This window comes from Leptinotarsa decemlineata, unplaced genomic scaffold, assembly GCF_025532065.1.
Source record: "Leptinotarsa decemlineata unplaced genomic scaffold, Ldec_3_MD MMD2_tig00004307_RagTag_RagTag, whole genome shotgun sequence".
In the NCBI taxonomy this organism is placed as follows: domain Eukaryota; kingdom Metazoa; phylum Arthropoda; class Insecta; order Coleoptera; family Chrysomelidae; genus Leptinotarsa; species Leptinotarsa decemlineata.
The window spans coordinates 11768778-11789242 of NW_027412606.1; the positions used below are offsets into that span (position 1 = coordinate 11768778).

General features: G+C 37.4%; 6 non-coding genes across 6 annotated transcripts; all 6 read right to left on the minus strand.

Annotated features, from left to right (window-relative positions):
• Positions 1-2264: 2264 nt before the first annotated feature.
• Positions 2265-2384, minus strand: LOC141484027 (5S ribosomal RNA). Its single transcript, XR_012466417.1, has one exon. It is a non-coding gene; the product is annotated as a 5S ribosomal RNA (ribosomal RNA).
• Positions 2385-3153: 769 nt separating this feature from the next.
• LOC141484028 (5S ribosomal RNA) lies at positions 3154-3273 on the minus strand. The gene has a single exon (XR_012466418.1). It is a non-coding gene; the product is annotated as a 5S ribosomal RNA (ribosomal RNA).
• An 818-nt stretch (positions 3274-4091) lies between these two features.
• LOC141484029 (5S ribosomal RNA) lies at positions 4092-4211 on the minus strand. Its single transcript, XR_012466419.1, has one exon. It is a non-coding gene; the product is annotated as a 5S ribosomal RNA (ribosomal RNA).
• Positions 4212-10963: 6752 nt separating this feature from the next.
• LOC141484030 (5S ribosomal RNA) lies at positions 10964-11083 on the minus strand. Its single transcript, XR_012466420.1, has one exon. It is a non-coding gene; the product is annotated as a 5S ribosomal RNA (ribosomal RNA).
• An 817-nt stretch (positions 11084-11900) lies between these two features.
• Positions 11901-12020, minus strand: LOC141484031 (5S ribosomal RNA). Its single transcript, XR_012466421.1, has one exon. It is a non-coding gene; the product is annotated as a 5S ribosomal RNA (ribosomal RNA).
• An 817-nt stretch (positions 12021-12837) lies between these two features.
• LOC111508690 (5S ribosomal RNA) lies at positions 12838-12957 on the minus strand. The gene has a single exon (XR_012466422.1). It is a non-coding gene; the product is annotated as a 5S ribosomal RNA (ribosomal RNA).
• Positions 12958-20465: the final 7508 nt, after the last annotated feature.

The window sequence follows — 20465 nt, forward strand, 5'->3', positions numbered from 1 at the left end:
TATAAATCCATGTATTTTGGAATAGAGGTAGAACAATGAATTCGCTCAAAATCTCTCATCATTTCTGGATTGATATGCTTAATCAACATTTGAACCAAAATAAAACTCCACTCATCAATAGGAAGACCCATCTTCCTCAACTCGGATAAATTTTCTGAAAAAACATCCAACAGATGTCGAAACGAAATTGGATTTTCAGAATTAACTTCTGGACAATTTTCTAACTCATTCCAGTGAGCCGTAGCTCTGAATCTTTCATTAGTATATTTCTTCACAAGACTTGCATATGCAGTTGCATAACTGGGTCCTTCTAAAGGATGCATCTTTACTAATGCTAAAGGAGGTCCGTCTAAACACGATACTAAATAATTGATTTTTTCAGAATCATTCAGTGATCCGTTATTATGAACCGTATTGTTGAAAAGATCAATAAACAAGGGAAATTCCTTGTAATCACCAGAAAATGTCCTAAGTTCCATTTTAGGTAACCTTATGCGCGAATTATCGGAAATTGAATTCGTATTTTCAACAGTCTGATTCAATTGTAAACTATTTTCAAATAGATCTGCGTATATTGTGCGAATATCATAATATGATTCTAAAAATGTTTCCTTTGAAATATTTTCCTGATCCAGCTCAAAGTTTGGATCGCTAGATAAACTAACCAAAATATTATTATGGTGTTTCATGAATTCATCTCTGAGAGTTTCTATCTCAGCATATCTAATTTTGAACAAAGTATGTTGAGATTTATTAGTCTTTGCCAAATTTGCGATTCCCTGCAAGGAATAAATTTCGTTAAGTGCGCTAGTCCGCCAAGCCTTGTACCTTTTCAATTTATCTGCCATTATTGAACTCTAAGCCAGTACAAATTGTAAACAATCTGAGCGAATGCGATAAAATGAAGAGAAAAACAAATGTTTTTTTTAAAGATTCACTGTTCGTGATAAAGAAACAACTGACACCTGATGTGTTGGTATACTGCGATATCCCCACTACGATCTCTCAACTCTCCTTTGCGCCTGACTGAATGAATGGAATGGAACTGTGAGCGTTATCAAAACAAAAAATTGGATTGATAAGAAAAAATATATTTTCAAACCAATCTCGGTTCGATGGACCAATGTCGCGTCTTCGAATACTTGAAAAATAATAAAAAATGAAAACAAGAATGGACTGTATGAATTGTGGCATAAAGCGAACTCACCGAATTCCTAGCACAAATCCCTGCTTCTGAAAGGGCCCTTTCTTGGAGTGTTCTTTCTTCAGCTTCACTGGATTGTACAACAAAACGGGAAGTTAAAATGAGTTACCAAACAGTCGAAGATGACACAGAGTCTAGAGCACACACGGTGAAATAAGTAATTAGCAAAAATAATAGCGATTCACGTAGCGTACTTAGCATGAGATCGTAGGTAGGTCTCTATTCATCTTGTTTAGATAGATAAGCATACTTCAATTGAGTTTTGAGCATGCGCCCTTAGAAGTCGCTCCATGCCAACAATAATAATAGTAATGAAAACAGAAAATTACAAATAAAGACGCAACAGGCAGTATATTAATATTGACTGAAAAATTGTTTACAATTTGGTCCATAGAATAAAGATCTGAATGAAATGCGAGTGATAGATTTCAATTCTTGGCCCATTTTTCGACAGTTGTACAAAGTTGGGCCAGTTTCATTTCTCACGTCGAGAGTTTTCGCCAAAACAATGGTGAGTCTGTTTGAGCACCAGGGCAAAGGATACAAAGCTCATATAGGCTCATAAATACAATTTTAGTATATCTTGAAACTTAAAATTGGGTATCAAAATTATCGTTTTTATCATTGTTACTAAGGGTTAAGTTGAAGAATATTTTCTGTCGTGTTCACACTACACTATATTTCGCATTTTATATTTTCATACTCACGCTATTAAATTCTAAAGACTCATAGTATATTTTATAGAATGGAAATAATATAGAGGAGTATTATCATTATTATTATATTAAGTCAATCACTTTATATCAAAAATACATTATTTTCGAAACAGAAATCTCTTTTCATCCAAATATTCTCGAAAATGAAAAATGTGAAGGGTGATTTGCAAGTATGAGAACACAAAAAAATATTTATAGAAATTGTTTATATATTTGCGTGGACATGCAAATAAAAACAATGATTCAAAATGAATTCATTTTTCCTGTATTGGGTGAAAAAAGAGATAGACTCCGAAAGTAAAATAAAGACAAATTGGTATTATATTTCCTCTTGAAATAAAAAAAAACAACGACACGCGGTGTTCCCAAGCGGTCACCCATCCAAGTACTAACCGCGCCCGACGTTGCTTGGCTTCAGTGATCGGACGAGAACTGGCATTTTTCAACGTGGTATGGCCGTTGCATTTATGTTGTATGTTTTCCAATGGAAATAAAGGAACGTAACTGAGGAGCTTCTTTAGTTTGAAAGACTTATTAGTACTTCTATTTTCAATGGCATTTACATTTGGCAGTATATTAATATTGACTGAAAAATTGTTTACAGTTTGGTCCATAGAATAAAGATCTGAATGAAATGCAAGTGAAAGATTTCAATTCTTGGCCCATTTTTCAACAGTTGTACAAAGTTGGGCCAGTTTCATTTCTCACGTCGAAAGTTTTCGCCAAAACAATCATGAATCTGTTTGAGCACCAGGGCAAAGGATACAAAGTTCATATAGGCTCATAAATACAATTTTAGTATATCTTGAAACTTGAAATTGGGTATCAAAATTATCGTTTTTATCATTGTTACTAAAGGTTAAGTTGAAGAATATTTTCTATCGTGTTCACACTACACTATATTTCGCTTTTTATATTTTCATACTTACGCTATTGAATCCTAAAGACTCATAGTATATTTTATAATCACTTTATATCAAAAATACATAATTTTCGAAACAGAAATCTCTTTTCATTCAAATATTCTCGAAAATGAAAAATGTAAAGGGTGATTTGCAAGTTTGAGAACACAAAAAAATATTTATAGAAATTGTTTTTATATTTGCGTGGACATGCAAATAAAAACAATGATTCAAAATGAATCAATTTTTCCTGTACTGGGTGAAAAAAGAGATAGACTCCGAAAGTAAAATAAAGACAAATTGGTATTATATTTCCTCTTGAAATAAAAAAAAACAACGACACGCGGTGTTCCCAAGCGGTCACCCATCCAAGTACTAACCGCGCCCGACGTTGCTTGGCTTCAGTGATCGGACGAGAACTGGCATTTTTCAACGTGGTATGGCCGTTGCATGTATGTAGTATGTTTTCCAATGAAAATAAAGGAACGTTACTGAGGAGCTTCTTTAGTTTGAAAGACTTATTAGTACTTCTATTTTCAATGGCATTTACATTTTGCAGTATATTAATATTGACTGAAAAATTGTTTACAGTTTGGTCCATAGAATAAAGATCTGAATGAAATGCGAGTGATAGTTTCAATTCTTGGCCCATTTTTCAACAGTTGTACAAAGTTGGGCCAGTTTCATTTCTCACGTCGAGAGTTTTCGCCAAAACAATCATGAATTTGTTTGAGCACCAGGGCAAAGGATACAAAGCTCATATAGGCTCATAAATACAATTTTAGTATATCTTGAAACTTAAAATTGGGTATCAAAATTATCGTTTTCATCATTGTTACTAAGGGTTAAGTTGAAGAATATTTTCTGTCGTGTTCACACTACACTATATTTCGCATTTTATATTTTCATACTTACGCTATTAAATCCTAAAGACACATAGTATATTTTATGAAAGGGAAATAATATAGACGAGTATTATCATTATTATTATATTAAGTCAATCACTTTTTATCAAAAATACATTATTTTCGAAACAGAAATCTCTTTTCATTCAAATTATCTCGAAAATGAAAAAAGTGAAGGGTGATTTGCAAGTTTGAGAACACAAAAAAATATTTATAGAAATTGTTTCTATATTTGCGTGGACATGCAAATAAAAACATTTATTCAAAGTGAATTCATTTTTCCTGTACTGGGTGAAAAAAAAAATAGACTCCGAAAGTAAAATAAAGACAAATTGGTATTATATTTCCTCTTGAAATAAAAAAAAAACAACGACACGCGGTGTTCCCAAGCGGTCACCCATCCAAGTACTAACCGCGCCCGACGTTGCTTGGCTTCAGTGATCGGACGAGAACTGGCATTTTTCAACGTGGTATGGCCGTTGCATGTATGTAGTATGTTTTCCAATGAAAATAACGGAACGTTACTGAGGAGCTTCTTTAGTTTGAAAGACTTATTAGTACTTCTATTTTCAATGGCATTTACATTTTGCAGTATATTAATATTGACTGAAAAATTGTTTACAGTTTGGTCCATAGAATGAAGATCTGAATGAAATGCGAGTGATAGTTTCAATTCTTGGCCCATTTTTCAACAGTTGTACAAAGTTGGGCCAGTTTCATTTCTCACGTCGAGAGTTTTCGCCAAAACAATCATGAATCTGTTTGAGCACCAGGGCAAAAGATACAAAGCTCATATAGGCTCATAAATACAATTTTAGTATATCTTGAAACTTAAAATTGGGTATCAAAATTATCGTTTTCATCATTGTTACTAAGGGTTAAGTTGAAGAATATTTTCTGTCGTGTTCACACTACACTATATTTCGCATTTTATATTTTCATACTTACGCTATTAAATCCTAAAGACACATAGTATATTTTATAAAAGGAAAATAATATAGACGAGTATTATCATTATTATTATATTAAGTCAATCACTTTTTATGAAAAATACATTATTTTCGAAACAGAAATCTCTTTTCATTCAAATTATCTCGAAAATGAAAAAAGTGAAGGGTGATTTGCAAGTTTGAGAACACAAAAAAATATTTATAGAAATTGTTTCTATATTTGCGTGGACATGCAAATAAAAACATTTATTCAAAGGGAATTCATTTTTCCTGTACTGGGTGAAAAAAAATTGACTCCGAAAGTAAAATAAAGACAAATTGGTATTATATTTCCTCTTGAAATAAAAAAAAACAACGACACGCGGTGTTCCCAAGCGGTCACCCATCCAAGTACTAACCGCGCCCGACGTTGCTTGGCTTCAGTGATCCCCCCCATGCCCCTCCCGGGTTGTGTGCCCAGGTTGCAAGCTCCCTCCTTACGGAATCATTTCCGCAGGTTTGGACCTGGCGACCCTTTCCTTCCACCCCCGTTTCTTAAGGAAACGGTCCTCAATCCAGCTGCTAGGCACTTCAGCAAGATTGATATCTAACCTCTTTTGGGTTGGAAACCAGCCTTTAGGTGCTTGTATTTCCCTATCTATTCGCGTTTTGAATATTTTGGCTCTTGTTTGTCGCGGTATTCCTGACTGAATTTTTGCATGGGGGCCCCCAAAACTAACGGCGGCCAGAGCTGTGGCAAGCGGGCGTTCCTCAGTGAAGCTGAGAGAAGGTGGGTTAAAAGTGCGTCGCGGTTTTGCTGAAAGAGAATATATGGTTAATACACACTGGAATATTATACTTACCGGAGCCGCCTGACGGCGACTCGCGGGGGAGGTCTGCTGTTTTGGTCTATAGGTCTTCTGTATTTGTCCCGTTCTCTGAACCTGGGGTCGTCCATGTTCAGCGCTTCGTGCAGGTCTCGAAACGCCGGGTTGTCGTGCACTCTGAGTCTTTCAAACACGCTTTCTGCGTGTTTCCTCAGGTATGTGTCCACGTAATAGGGGTCCTGGTCCAAGTCCCTGTTGATATATCTGTTGGGCATGTATCTGGGTGCGTTTAGAGCGGCCCTTATGCACGCGTTCAAAAACGACTGTATGTTGTTTCTGTATGTCTGCGCGCAGTGTCCCCATGCTGCGCTGGCGTACAGTATCATTGGGAGGATTATTGTCCTGATCATTAGCAGCTTAACTTTCAGCCCCATGTTGGATTTGGGGCCTATAATTGGCTTTAGCTTGTGTCTGGCTGATCTCGCCATCCCTATTCTCTCCCTTACGTGAGCCCGGAACGTCAGTCTTTTGTCCAGGGTGACCCCCAGGTATTTGGCCTTTTCCTTCCAGGGAATCTCTTGTCCGTTGTAGAGGACGTGTCCTTCCTGGCTCTTGTCAGGGTTAATTGCGATCTTCCATCGGTTTGCCCATTTCTCTAGTCTATCTACTTGTTGCTGTAGGTACCTGGTAACGTGAGTTGCGCTGTTGGATCTAGCCAGCAGGGCCGTGTCGTCTGCATAGAGAGCCAGCTTATTATTGCCGTTCTCTGGCCTGGGCACGTCTGCTGTGTATATAGAGAAGAGGTGTGGCGAAAGGACCGCGCCTTGCGGGACTCCTGCTTCTAGTTGTCGGGTTGTCGAGAGTTCCTTTCCCACTCTGCAGCGAAACGTTCTGTTTTCTAAAAAAGAATCGATTAGTCTTACCATTGTGTCCGGGTAGCCGAAGTCGCTCATCTTTGCTATTAATCCGTTATGCCACACTCTGTCGAACGCCTTGGCGACGTCTAGGAATATGGCTCCGGTGTTGCGTCCTCTGCCGAGGTTGAATCCCTCTGTTGCAAAGTCCACGACCCTTAGGACTTGTAGCTCGGTGGAGTGTTCGGATCTGAAACCGAACTGTTCGTCCGGGAGGACTCCCAGTTCGTTGGTTTGTTCCTCTAGTCTTTTTAGGATAACGCGTTCCGCCACTTTGCTGATGGCTGGAAGTAAGCTGATTGGCCTGTGGTTTTGTGGGAGCAGGTGGTTTTTTCCTGGCTTCGGTATGTGAATCACCGTTGCCTCCTTGAACGGGCGCGGGAAATGTTGTAGTCTCAGTATGCCATTCACGATGTTTGTGATGGCTGCTATGCCTTTTCGGGGCAGGACTTTCAGTGCCCGGTTTGTTATTCCGTCCGGGCCTGGGGCTTTCCGAGTGATTAGGCGTCTTAAGATGCCTTTCACCTCCTCGGGAGATGACGCGGCCAGGGGTTGGGTGTTCGTTCGTCGGTTCTTTATTCTTCGCGCCGTTCTTTCCACCTGTCGTTCTGTTTCTTCTACTTCGTCTGTAAGAGGGACTCTGTTCTCTCTGCACTGCCTCTCCAAGTTGTCCGCGAATGCTTCCGCCTTCTCCAGGTCAGTGTAGACGATTCCGTTGTCCCCGCGTATACGCGGGCATGGCTGACGAGGTCCGTTCCTTAGTATCTTCTGCATTCTCCATGCAGAGTTATCCTCGGTGTTTAACTCTTCTAGACGGGTAGTCCACTGTCTGTCTCTGATGTTTTTCAGTTCTTCCTTTAGCAGTCGGTTGGCTCTGTTCATGCAAGCTTTATCCAGAGGCGCTCGGGTTCTCTGGTAACGCCTTTTCAGTCTTCTTCTTATCCTAATCAGTTCCATCGTTTCTGGTGGGAGGTGGTCTTGGAAGTTGAAGCGTGGGGCAGGGACTTCCCTTGCGCTTTCGTTCACCGTTCTGATTATTGCTTGCTGTAGTTGGTCCACAGCGTTCCTCAGGTCTTCTGTTGTTTCGATGCGTGGCATGTCTCCCATAGCATCGTGTATGGCGCGCTGGAATCTATTCCAGTTTATTACTCGCTTAACTGGGTTGTCTACTTCCACTTCACCTCTTCCTATTGAGAATAGGACGGGGTTGTGGTCTGACGACCCTTCGTCTAGCACTTCCATCTCCGTTGTTTCGATGTTTTGTACTAGTGCGATGTCGAGGATGTCGGCAAGTTGTTCTATGCCTCTTTGTGGGTAGTGTGTTGGCATGTGCGGTGCCACCACTGTTATCTCCTCAAATTCTTCTAATAGTCTTATTAGTATGTTTCCTCTCGCGTTTCCATACATACAGTTCCACTGTCGTGATTTAGCGTTAAAGTCGCCGATGGCTACTGTTGGTGAGTGGTCTGGGAATATTTCTGCCATATCCGTTCGTTCTAGTCTTGTTTCTCTGGTTTGTGGGCGGAGATACACTGATGCTATTCTTATTTGGCCGTAGCGGCTTGTTTTGACTTTGACTGCTATGGCTTCGCCGATTGCTATGTCCGGTTTCCTGTCTTCGTACTGTATTAAATCTGTTTTCACTAGTAACGCAGCGCCCCCCGCGGCATTGCGTCCCCCTGGCCTTTCTGCCCTGTATATATTGTATCCTGGGATACGACATCTCATCTCAGTCCTTATTTTTGTTTCCTGTAGTGCCATGACGTCTACTTCTAGCCGCGACAGCATTTCCAGGAGCTCGTTCTTCCTGTTTCTCAGGCCGTTGATGTTCCAGGATCCTATCCTTAGGGTTTCCGGAATTCGTTCTGGCATTAACGTCTTGCGTTTTGTGTTAGTGCTGCTAAGACCGCTTGCGCGATCTTTTGCTGTTCTGAGTTGAGACTTCCTAGGACAGAGATTATCCTATTCGTGTCAGTCATGGTGTGGCTTTCCCTTCGCGTTGTCCTTGTCTGCTGGGTTTGAGGCCGCTGGTTCTCCGCTTGTCGCGGCCTCTTGCCTCCCTGTTGTTGTTGAGGTGTTGTCCTAGGTTTGGGGAACATCCTGCATCCCCGGTAGCTGGCTGGGTGCGCCTCCAGGCAGTTGGCACACTTTGCTGGCGTCTCTCTTGGTTTCTCGCATGCGCTTGTAATGTGGTTTTCTCCACATTTTACGCATCTGGCTGTGGCATGGCAGCACCTCTGCGCGTGTCCGAAGTACTGGCAGCGGTGGCATTGCGCTACGATTCGGCTGTTTGTTCTCTGCGGTTCTGCCCTTACTATTAGGTCCACGCACGTTCTTATTTGGTATATCGCGTTCTGGTCTTTGGGGACCTTGACCAGGAAGAGCGGGAGGCTCTGTTTTGTTTTCCTCGAGGTCATTCTGTGGCATTCTATGACCTCGTACCCTTGTCGTCTGAGGTCGGCTGCCACATCTTCCGCCTCGATGTTGTCCGGTATGCCTTTTATCACCACGTGTAGTGGGACTTCTCTTTTTAACGTGTATGTGTGGAAGTCCAGTCGGGTTTCCTCCAGGTATTTGGTGCAGCGTCGCCAGCTGTCTTCCTCGTCTGTATATATGATTATACCTTCGCTCGTGAGCTTGGCTCTCGCGAAGTTTATCTTTCTCCTGTTCAGTTCCCTGGACACGTCTGTCCACTTTGTCTTGTCGTGTATTACGATCGGTGGCGGTTTCGATGGGTCGACTGGGGGTTGTGTTTGCGCCTCCGGTGTCTCAGCATTCGGGTTTGGCCGGACTTGTGGCCATACTGGTACCTCTGGGAGTTTTTGTTTTTGTTTGTTTGGCATCTCCGTTTCCGTTGGTGCCACTGTTTCCGTCTCCATTTCTTCTGGTTTATTGTTTACGGCAATTAGCCGCACGGTTCTTTTCCTGGCTTTCCTTGATTCGGTTTTTACAAAACCGTCCTCCGTCTCTGTGTCCGTGGTCTCCTCTGTTTTCCTTTGCCTCTTCTGGGAGGTTTCTCTTCCCGTTTCCTTGTCATTCTCGATGACTTCGGGTTTTTTGGTCTTTTCCTCTTTGTTTGTCTTTTCGGTTTTACCCGTGGCTGGGGCTTTGGATTCCTCTTGCTTCTTCTCCTGTTTTTTCCCTTTTGTGTCTGGTTTTGCTCTTTCCTTTTCCTCAAGTTTTTTCCTGAGCGTCACGTTTTCGGCCAGTATCTGGTCGAATTTCCTATTTAAGTCTGTTATCTGACTTACCATTTTGTCTAACGTATCCCTGAGTTTCGCATTGTCCTCTCTTAGAGCTTTACACTCTGCTTCCATTTTTAATCTCTCTATGATTCTAGAATAAAATTCCTGAAAATAAGTGGGTTAGTTTGTCGAATTCTTAGTTCTGAGAAGAACTATTTTCCATAAGATGTTAATCTCGCTTAGTTCTAAGAAGAACTATTGTTTGTGTTTCTCAGACACTTCACACTTGTATCGCTTAGGTAGTCCTTCACAGGTACAAGCTTTCGCTTCCAGTAGATGTTCACTCTACGAGATCTCGAACTGAACTGAGCCGAACTGCGGCTTCAGTGATCGGACGAGAACTGGCATTTTTCAACGTGGTATGGCCGTTGCATGTATGTAGTACGTTTTCCAATGAGAATAAAGGAACGTTACTGAGGAGCTTCTTTAGTTTGAAAGACTTATTAATACTTCTATTTTCAATGGCATTTACATTTGGCAGTATGTTAATATTGACTGAAAAATTGTTTTCAGTTTGGTCCATAGAATAAAGATCTGAATGAAATGCGAGTGATAGATTTCAATTCTTGGCTCATTTTTTTTTTCAACAGTTGTACAAAGTTGGTCCAGTTTAATTTCTCACGTCGAGAGTTTTCGCCAAAACAATGATGAATCTGTTTGAGCACCAGGGCAAAGGATACAAAGCTCATATAGGCTTGGCCCATTTTTCAACAGTTGTACAAAGTTGGGCCAGTTTCATTTCTCACGTCGAGAGTTTTCGCCAAAACAATGATGAATCTGTTTGAGCACCAGGGCAAAGGATACAAAGCTCATATAGACTCATAAATACACTTTTAGTATGTCTTGAAACTTAAAATTGGGTATCAAAATTATCGTTTTTATCATTGTTACTAAAGGTTAAGTTGAAGAATATTTTCTGTCGTGTTCACACTACACTATATTTCGCTTTTTATATTTTCATACTTACGCTGTTAAATCCTAAAGACTCATAGTATATTTTATAAAATGGAAATAATATAGACGAGTATTATCATTATTATTATATTAAGTCAATCACTTTTTATCAAAAATACATTATTTTCGAAACAGAAATCTCTTTTCATTCAAATATTCTCGAAAATAAAAATGTAAAGGGTGATTTGCAAGTTTGAGAACACAAAAAAATATTTATAGAAATTGTTTTTATATTTGCGTGGACATGCAAATAAAAACAATGATTCAAAATGAATTCATTTTTCCTGTACTGGGTGAAAAAAGAGATAGACTCCGGAAGTAAAATAAAGACAAATTGGTATTATATTTCCTCTTGAAATAAAAAAAAAAACAACGACACGCGGTGTTCCCAAGCGGTCACCCATCCAAGTACTAACCGCGCCCGACGTTGCTTGGCTTCAGTGATCGGACGAGAACTGGCATTTTTCAACGTGGTATGGCCGTTGCATGTATATAGTACGTTTTCCAATGAAAATAAAGGAACGTTACTGAGGAGCTTCTTTAGTTTGAAAGAATTATTAGTACTTCTATTTTCAATGGCATTTACATTTGGCAGTATATTGATATTGACAGAAAAATTGTTTACAGTTTGGTCCATAGAATAAAGATCTGAATGAAATGCGAGTGATAGATTTCAATTCTTGGCCCATTTTTCAACAGTTGTACAAAGTTGGGCCAGTTTCATTTCTCACGTCGAGAGTTTTCGCCAAAACAATGATGAATCTGTTTGAGCACCAGGGCAAAGGATACAAAGCTCATATAGACTCATAAATACACTTTTAGTATGTCTTGAAACTTAAAATTGGGTATCAAAATTATCGTTTTTATCATTGTTACTAAAGGTTAAGTTGAAGAATATTTTCTGTCGTGTTCACACTACACTATATTTCGCTTTTTATATTTTCATACTTACGCTATTAAATCCTAAAGACTCATAGTATATTTTATAAAATGGAAATAATATAGACGAGTATTATCATTATTATTATATTAAGTCAATCACTTTTTATCCAAAATACATTATTTTCGAAACAGAAATCTCTTTTAATTCAAATATTCTCGAAAATGAAAAATGTAAAGGGTGATTTGCAAGTTTGAGAACACAAAAAAATATTTATAGAAATTGTTTCTATATTTGCGTGGACATGCAAATAAAAACATTTATTCAAAGTGAATTCATTTTTCCTGTACTGGGTGAAAAAAGAGATAGACTCCGAAAGTAAAATAAAGACAAATTGGTATTATATTTCCTCTTGAAATAAAAAAAACAACGACACGCGGTGTTCCCAAGCGGTCACCCATCCAAGTACTAACCGCGCCCGACGTTGCTTGGCTTCAGTGATCGGACGAGAACTGGCATTTTTCAACGTGGTATGGCCGTTGCATGTATGTAGTATGTTTTCCAATGGAAATAAAGGAACGTAACTGAGGAGCTTCTTTAGTTTGAAAGACTTATTAGTACTTCTATTTTCAATGGCATTTACATTTGGCAGTATATTAATATTGACTGAAAAATTGTTTACAGTTTGGTCCATAGAATAAAGATCTGAATGAAATGCGAGTGATAGATTTCAATTCTTGGCCCATTTTTCAACAGTTGTACAAAGATGAGCCAGTTTCATTTCTCAAGTCGAGAGTTTTCGCCAAAACAATCATGAATCTGTTTGAGCACCAGGGCAAAGGATACAAAGCTCATATAGGCTCATAAATACAATTTTAGTATATCTTGAAACTTAAAATTGGGTATCAAAATTATCGTTTTTATCATTGTTACTAAGGGTTAAGTTGAAGAATATTTTCTGTCGTGTTCACACTACACTATATTTCGCATTTAATATTTTCATACTTACGCTATTAAATTCTAAAGACTCATAGTATATTTTATAAAACGGAAATAATATAGACGAGTATTATCATTATTATTATATTAAGTCAATCACTTTATATCAAAAATACATTATTTTTGAAACAGAAATCTCTTTTCATTCAAATATTCTCGATAATGAAAAATGTAAAGGGTGATTTGCAAGTTTGAGAACACAAAAAAAATTTATAGAAATTATTTCTATATTTGCGTGGACATGCAAATAAAAACAATGATTCAAAATGAATTCATTTTTCCTGTACTGGGTGAAAAAAGAAATAGACTCCGAAAGTAAAATAATGACAAATTGGTATTATATTTCCTCTTGAAATAAAAAAAAACAACGACACGCGGTGTTCCCAAGCGGTCACCCATCCAAGTACTAACCGCGCCCGACGTTGCTTGGCTTCAGTGATCGGACGAGAACTGGCATTTTTCAACGTGGTATGGCCGTTGCATATATGTTGTACGTTTTCCATTGAAAATAAAGGAAAGTTACTGAGGAGCTTCTTTAGTTTGAAAGACTTATTAGTACTTCTATTTTCAATGGCATTTACATTTGGCAGTATATTAATATTGACTGAAAAATTGTTCAGTTTGGTCCATAGAATAAAGATCTGAATGAAATGCGAGTAATAGATTTCAATTCTTGGCCCATTTTTCAACAGTTGTACAAAGTTGGGCCAGTTTCATTTCTCACGTCGAAAGTTTTCGCCAAAACAATGATGAATCTGTTTGAGCACCAGGGCAAAGGATACAAAGCTCATATAGGCTCATAAATACAATTTTAGTATGTCTTGAAACTTAAAATTGGGTATCAAAATTATCGTTTTTATCATTGTTACTAAGGCTTAAGTTGAAGAATATTTTCTGTCGTGTTCACACTACACTATATTTCGCATTTTATATTTTCATACTTACGCTATTAATGCCTAAAGACTCATAGTATATTTTATAAAATGGAATTAATATAGACGAGTATTATCATTATTATTATATTAAGCATTATATTTCATGAAATGAAAATAATATACCTAGACAAGTATTATCATTATATTTATACTAAGTACATGACTGCATATCAAAAATTCTTATTTCTGAAACAGAAATCTGTTTTTCGTTCAAAAATTCTTGAAAATGAAAATTGTAACGGGTAATTTGAAAGTTCTAAATCTCAAATCAAAAAATATTTAGAAATTATTTCCACATTTGTATGGACATAGATACAAATAAAAACAATGATACTAGGTGAAGTTATTTTCCTTGTACTGGGTGAAAAGGGAGCTAGACTCCTGAAATAGTGGAAATTCGAGGATACTTCCTCTTGGGATGAGAAAAAAACAATGACCAGCGGTGTTCCCAAGCGGTTACCCATGGCTTCAATGATCGAACGAGAACTGGCACTGCCGTTGCTTGCAAAATCTTCGATCTTTTGAGAAACACATTGTTTTCTGACGATCAATCGATTCAGTCAGGCAGAAAATAGTGATATTTCATTTTTCAACTGTACCAAGATATCAGTTGCATGTGTTGTGTGATGACATGATGTCACCCCTACCCCTAACGTCTCAAGAGAAAAACATTGAGATTCCATCACCTTTTTTCAATCTTTCAGCATTTCAAGTTCCTCTTCATTCACTATCTGTTATCAGCAAACTTGCTCTTGTTTATTTTATGAAACGAATTGAATAATAGGGTCAATCTAGACATTGGAAGGCATGTAAATATACAACAAGCTGCAAACGCTTGTAATTGTTCAAAACATAGTTAAAAATGAGATTTTAAAATCCCGAATGATTGCGATGCCTGGAAAAATAAATATTCGAGGTCAAAAGTCGAAAATCTTGAAAACAATTGGTTTTTCGCGATTTTCAGGAAAACGGTAAATTTTATCATAAAATAACCTCAGATAAAAATTGTAGATCATAACATTCTCTACAAAAAATGTATGAATACTTTTTTTCTTAGAGACACCGTTTCTGAGATACGACGAGTCAAAAAGTTGTAAAAGTTGTAATCGTCATTATATGCACACGTTTCCACGCCACCTATGAGGTAGTGTACTTAGCGTGTTTTTTTAACGTGGTTTCCCCAGTAGGCCTATTCCACATGTCTGTTGTGATTCTTTCAAATTGAAAACTTGCATAATAAAATATATTAGGAAGGGTTGGAAATTATAAAAGCGATTGAAATTAAAAAAATTTGAAAATTCATTCATCTGAGTCATAACCTTCAAATACTTCTTCTTGGTCTTCTTCTTCTTCTTGATCTTCTTCTTCTTTCCTCGTTGGTATCAAATGAATCCTCCACTATTGGTGATTCAGCATTAGAACATGACTGGCCTTGACAATGTGTACATGCCAGAAAACACAACAGTCCAACTTATTTACAACCACATTTAGCGCTGCATGCCTTTTTACAGTTGCAAAAAATTGTGTTCAGTAGTTTTTCCGGCGCAGGTGGGAGTAAAGTCTGAATAGGTTCTAATGCATTGTCGATCAACTTCCAACCCCAGTCTTTTGGGTCTAGCTGAGAACCAAGCCACACTTGAACTTGGTAATATACCCGGAAAAGATGTTGATGAGCAGCAACTGAGGTTGGAGGAAGAAAAGCTAATTGCACCTGTTTCTTATTTTTAGTGTTTTTTACGAAACATGCATACCGATACTTATCTAAGCAGGTGTTTTTTTTCGGAGCTTTGTACATAGAAAGAAGAAACTGAATCCCGTTGGTGATAATTTCTTGTTGGGTCGAATAACTTTTTTTGAAAACTTGAACATTGAACTAAATCTTGTTTTTCAAACATTTTAAAGACTGTTGCTTTACCCCACCTGTAAAATGCAGACGCCGTATAACAGCCAGTTATTGCGTGTAAAAATAGTACATGATTTTGACTCTTTGCAAAAATAGATAAACTTTTTGACGAATATATTTCGGTTCGACTTTGAGCCTTTCCTGGCTTCAGAAAGAAAGTCTTTATCTTCACCAACAACAATAGTTGTATTCGTCAAATTAAATTGCTCTATAGCTTTCACTAGCTTACAAATTAACTCTTATTTTAGTCTAATTTGACCGGAATAATCGTTCTACATGATTGTTACTTATTGTTGTTCAATAGCTATCTGTTTTTTCAATTTTATTTAATGTGCATAATAGTTCACATCTGGAATTCAATAGAAATATTTTGCTTACATATGTACATGCATAGTCACATTTTTACATTGCACTCTTCATGTGTTTATTTTCTATACCTACCTACACAAACGAAATTGAAAATACAGGAGTTTTAGATCGTAAAAGCAAGAATATACTCGTAAGAACAAAAGTGTTTCGTTTGTGATCGCTGTAGTATTCAAACACATAAAATTGTCGCAAACTGATTTCATTTCGTCAAAGTAGAAATAGAGAAGCCAGTGTATCTAAAAAATACAAAACAGTATTAGCCAAGAATAGATTCCGATAGGTATGTAGGTGCAACAATAAATAGTACATGGGCGTAAACGACTATAGCTTAAAACTTATTCGTTCACCTCCGTTCTTCAAAATTTGGCCGCGTTAATCCGTCTTTTTTCTAGTCCTAAAGTAAGGTCCGTTTATTTGGAATGTGTTTTTGTAGCAACATATCTAAAATATTCATTCTACTGTGTCGTGATTTTGTACTCTGTACTCTGTTTTTATTTTTCCTCTTTTCAGCTTATGATGTCGTTAGGCGATTTCCGGCCAATTTTTCTCTACAAGTTCAAATTGAACCAAAGCGCTGCTGAAACAGCTCGAAAAATTAACCAGGCGTTTGGCAATGATATTGTTAATGAACGCACTGTTCGACGTTGGTTTGCGAGATTTTGTTCCGGAGATTCAAGCCTCGAAGATGAGCCCCAAAGTGGTCGACCTACAGTAATCCAGGACGAGGATTTGAGGACCCTGGTGGAGACTGACCCATCACAAACGGTGCGTGGGATGACGAAAAAAACTGGGCGTCAGCTCCTAGGCCCTTTTTAATGGTTTGAAACGTATTGGAAAGGTCAGAAGGCTCGAAACGCCCCACGATTTGAACTATCGACAGAAATTGTCACGTTTCGAGGTGTTTATATTTGCTTGTGAACCACCTTTTTTGAATCATGCTCAAAAACACTTGAAATGTTGACAGTGGCATACGGTGATTGCACTCAGAAAAATGTTCAGAAAGTGAAGAAAATTGTAATGGAGAATCGTTGAATTACTATTAGACAAATTGCTGAGGATGTCGGCATATCGGTTGGCTCATGCCATGCAGTTTTTTCGGAAATTTTGGACATGAAGCGTGTGGCAGCCAAGTTCGTTCCAAAATTGCTGAATTTTGACCAAAAAACCGTCACATGAATCGCTCAGGAATTGTTAAATGACGTCAACGGCGATCCAGATTTGCTTAAAAGGAACATAACTGGTGACGAATCATTGGTATATGGTTATGACAATGAAATCAAAGTCCAATCGTCCCAATGTAAAGCCAAGACCGAAAAAAGCACACTGCGGTCGATTAAATGTAGTGTCCGACCGAAACTGATTTTTGCGGCCGAAACCGAAAACGAATTTCGGCAACGGTCTCAGTTTCGGCCGAACCCGAAACTTCCTTACAAGGATTATGTTTTGAGGGAAAAATAAAGAAAACGTTAATATAATCAGTCAGTCTTTATTTTTTTATCTTTAAATCACAACGTTATGCACTCTTCGACATTTTTACTTATTGATAATCAACATATAAAACCCTTATTCAAAAAAAAATTTAATTGCGCCCTAAAAATACTTAAAATAGGTGAGGTGTTCATTTGAGTAGGTGTAGATCCTTCTTTTGAATATTATTGATGGGTTTTCAAAAATATTAAACATAAAATTACTTATTTGAGTTGATACCTGCTATCACAATAGTCACGACATGATTAGGCACGTGGAAGCGGCAAAATGTCTTCGTCGATTGTATGAAATTTAACGCGCCGAACATGACCGATCACAGCGCGGGAACCCCCGAATGCTTTTTGGTTTCGGTCGTAGTTTCGGCAGGTTTGGCGCCGAAACCGAACTTTTGGTCGGACACTAATTAAATGTCAAGGTTTTGCTCATTTTCGGCAAAGTTTCGACCATAATCCCAGTCCCTAAAGTCAAAAATTCAAATAGAGCGGGTGACCTAAGGCCAATAAACACCTTAATTGCCGTGGAAAAGTTGTCAGAGAGGGTTGTTTATGAACAATTGATCCAGTACGTAAATGATAATGATATTTTGTCAGAATATCAGTCAGGCTTCAGAGTTGGGCACAGTTGTGAAAATGCGGTGCAAAATATCTTATTTGACTGGAAAATGTGGTGCCAAATATCTTATTTGACTGGAAAATGTGGATAGATGAAAATAAATCAATTATAAACTACAATACTATGGAATAACCGGCACAGTACTGAAATGGTTCAGAGGCTATTAGAGTGAGATGAAACAATTGACAAAGGTCAATAATATTACCTCCTCCGAAATTATTAATGATAATGGAGTCCCACAGGGTAGTACACTTGGGCCCTTACTCTTCCTTCTGTATAAAAGACTTTGTTTCTGAGATCTCTGGAGTGCAAAATTAGTTTGTTTGTAGATGACACCCTAATATACTACCGTTCTTTGAAATCAAAAATAGAGGAATTAGTATAAAGATTGCTAATGAGGATATTGAAAGTGTAACAGTCGTGAAGTATTTGGGAGTATATTGATTGACCAAGGACTAACATTCAAAGAACATGTATTGAAAATCACCAATAAAGTAAATTTTCTGATGATAATATCGCCTAGCCTATCTAGATGGTCAAAAATTACAATTTATAATCATCAATCACACATATTATAATACATTAGTTTTACCACATCTTACTTTCTGTTCTTCAATACTATTTACGGCTAATAAAAACGAGTTGGATCGACTTCAAAAGCAAGAAAATAGGGCCATGAGAATAATACTGGGTGTACCAAGTAACACGCCAATAGTCAACATGTTGAGAGAATTGAAATGGATGGCATTAAAAGACTATGTGTACTATCAAACAATGGCACTGATATATAAGATGCATCACCATCTATCTCCAAACTACTTGAGCAGAAAAATAACATATGATGAAAATTATCATGATTATAATACCGAAATATCCATGTAGGAACTAAAAATAAGAGGTGTACTGAAAAATATATGTATCATGAAGGAATGTTGCCTTTCAATAATTCAGATCATGGTATCAAAGATTGTAATTCGATAAGTAAATTCAAGGGAAGGTTGGAAATGCACATAATGGGCGAGTAATTTTGATTTTATTTTATTGTTATTTCTCGAGTTCAATAACTTCATTACTATTCCAAAGTTTTTAAAGTGTTGTGTTTGTTGCTTTGTATCTGTATCAATACTTTTGTCTTACCTTTGTAGCCCCCATATGTGCAGATATTTCATATGAGTGGCTGAAGTTTATTATTTGTGACTGTAACAAGTCATAATTATGTATATATTTGTAATTCATTGTTTGAATATTTTGACATTAGCCTAATGATAGTTAGGATCAAACATATTGTATATTAGCTTTAGCTAAATAAGGGAATTAATACTGTTTTCTTTCATTACCATTACATAGTGCATCAGGAGTTTTTGCCACATGGTCGTACGGTCAATAAGGAGTATTATCTTGAAGTTATGCGAAAAGCAACGCGAAGAAAACGTCCGATATTGCAGAAAAACAATTTATGACTTTTGCATCATGATAACGCACCTGCTCACTCGTCATTACATGTTCGCAATTTTTTTTCCAAAAACAACACCGTAATCATGACTCGGCCACCGTATCCACCAGATTTGGCACCCTGCGACTTTTTCCTGTTGCCAAGATTGGAGAGACACATGAATGGACGGCGTTTTGCGACGATTGAGGAGATAAAAACCAAATCGCTGAGAGACCTCAAGACCATACCAAAAAGTACATATCGGAATTATTTTGAAGGGGACAAAATAGAAATTGATGAATAAATGAATCATTTCTGAGAAAAAAATTTTTTGAAAAGACAGTGTACTTGCACATATCCAGTAGATAATAATAATCACTTCTTAGAGTGGTATTGAAATCAATATTAGATTAATAAATATAAAAAAATATTCGACGTTTTAATAAAAAATAAAATTTGGCCAAATTTCTCGTTTCAACATCGTTGAATGCTGACAGTTCTGTTAAAAATCAGTTTTTCTGTTAACCAGCTGTCGCCCCCCTACAAATAACAACTGTCAAAAGTCGAAACTTGTGCTAATTAGGAACTAACGAGGTCTTACCTTTCAACGTGTGACTCCTAACACGTTAAAAACAGGAACTTATTCGTTGAAACATACAGTGGATTTCTTTAATTTCCCCCCTTTTATTTTTTTAATGGGTTAACTCAAAAAATTGAAATTTGGGATAACGCATGAACATTTAATTTTGAAGTGAAATTGACAGATGAAACTTTCAAGATGGCGACTGGGCGTCATCTGGGAAAAAAAAACTTAAATGGAAAGGGGGGTCTTCTGACACATCATTTTGAAGCTCCTGACGAATACTTCTTTGATTGACGACTTGTTTATTTTGTGGAAATTCATATTCACTGAGGATACACTACAAAAACACACTTTTGTCTATTTTCCACGATATTTCTTCATTGTTGACCAGTTTCGGCTATTACACCATTTTCAAAACTAACTGATTACATTTAAATCTGAGTAATTTATACCTAAGTTGCCTATCCTATCATAAATAATTTGGTACCTACATTTTGTATACCTGTAATATCCATGAACATAACAAAACAAAGCTTTTGATATAATGTAGGTTTTGGGAACTGGATTATAGATTCAGGAGAGGACTATTATTTAGATCAAGTTGTTCGTTGAGGACAATAGAATTGGGATTTTTCTTTGACTTGTTTTCCATAGATTCCAACAGATTC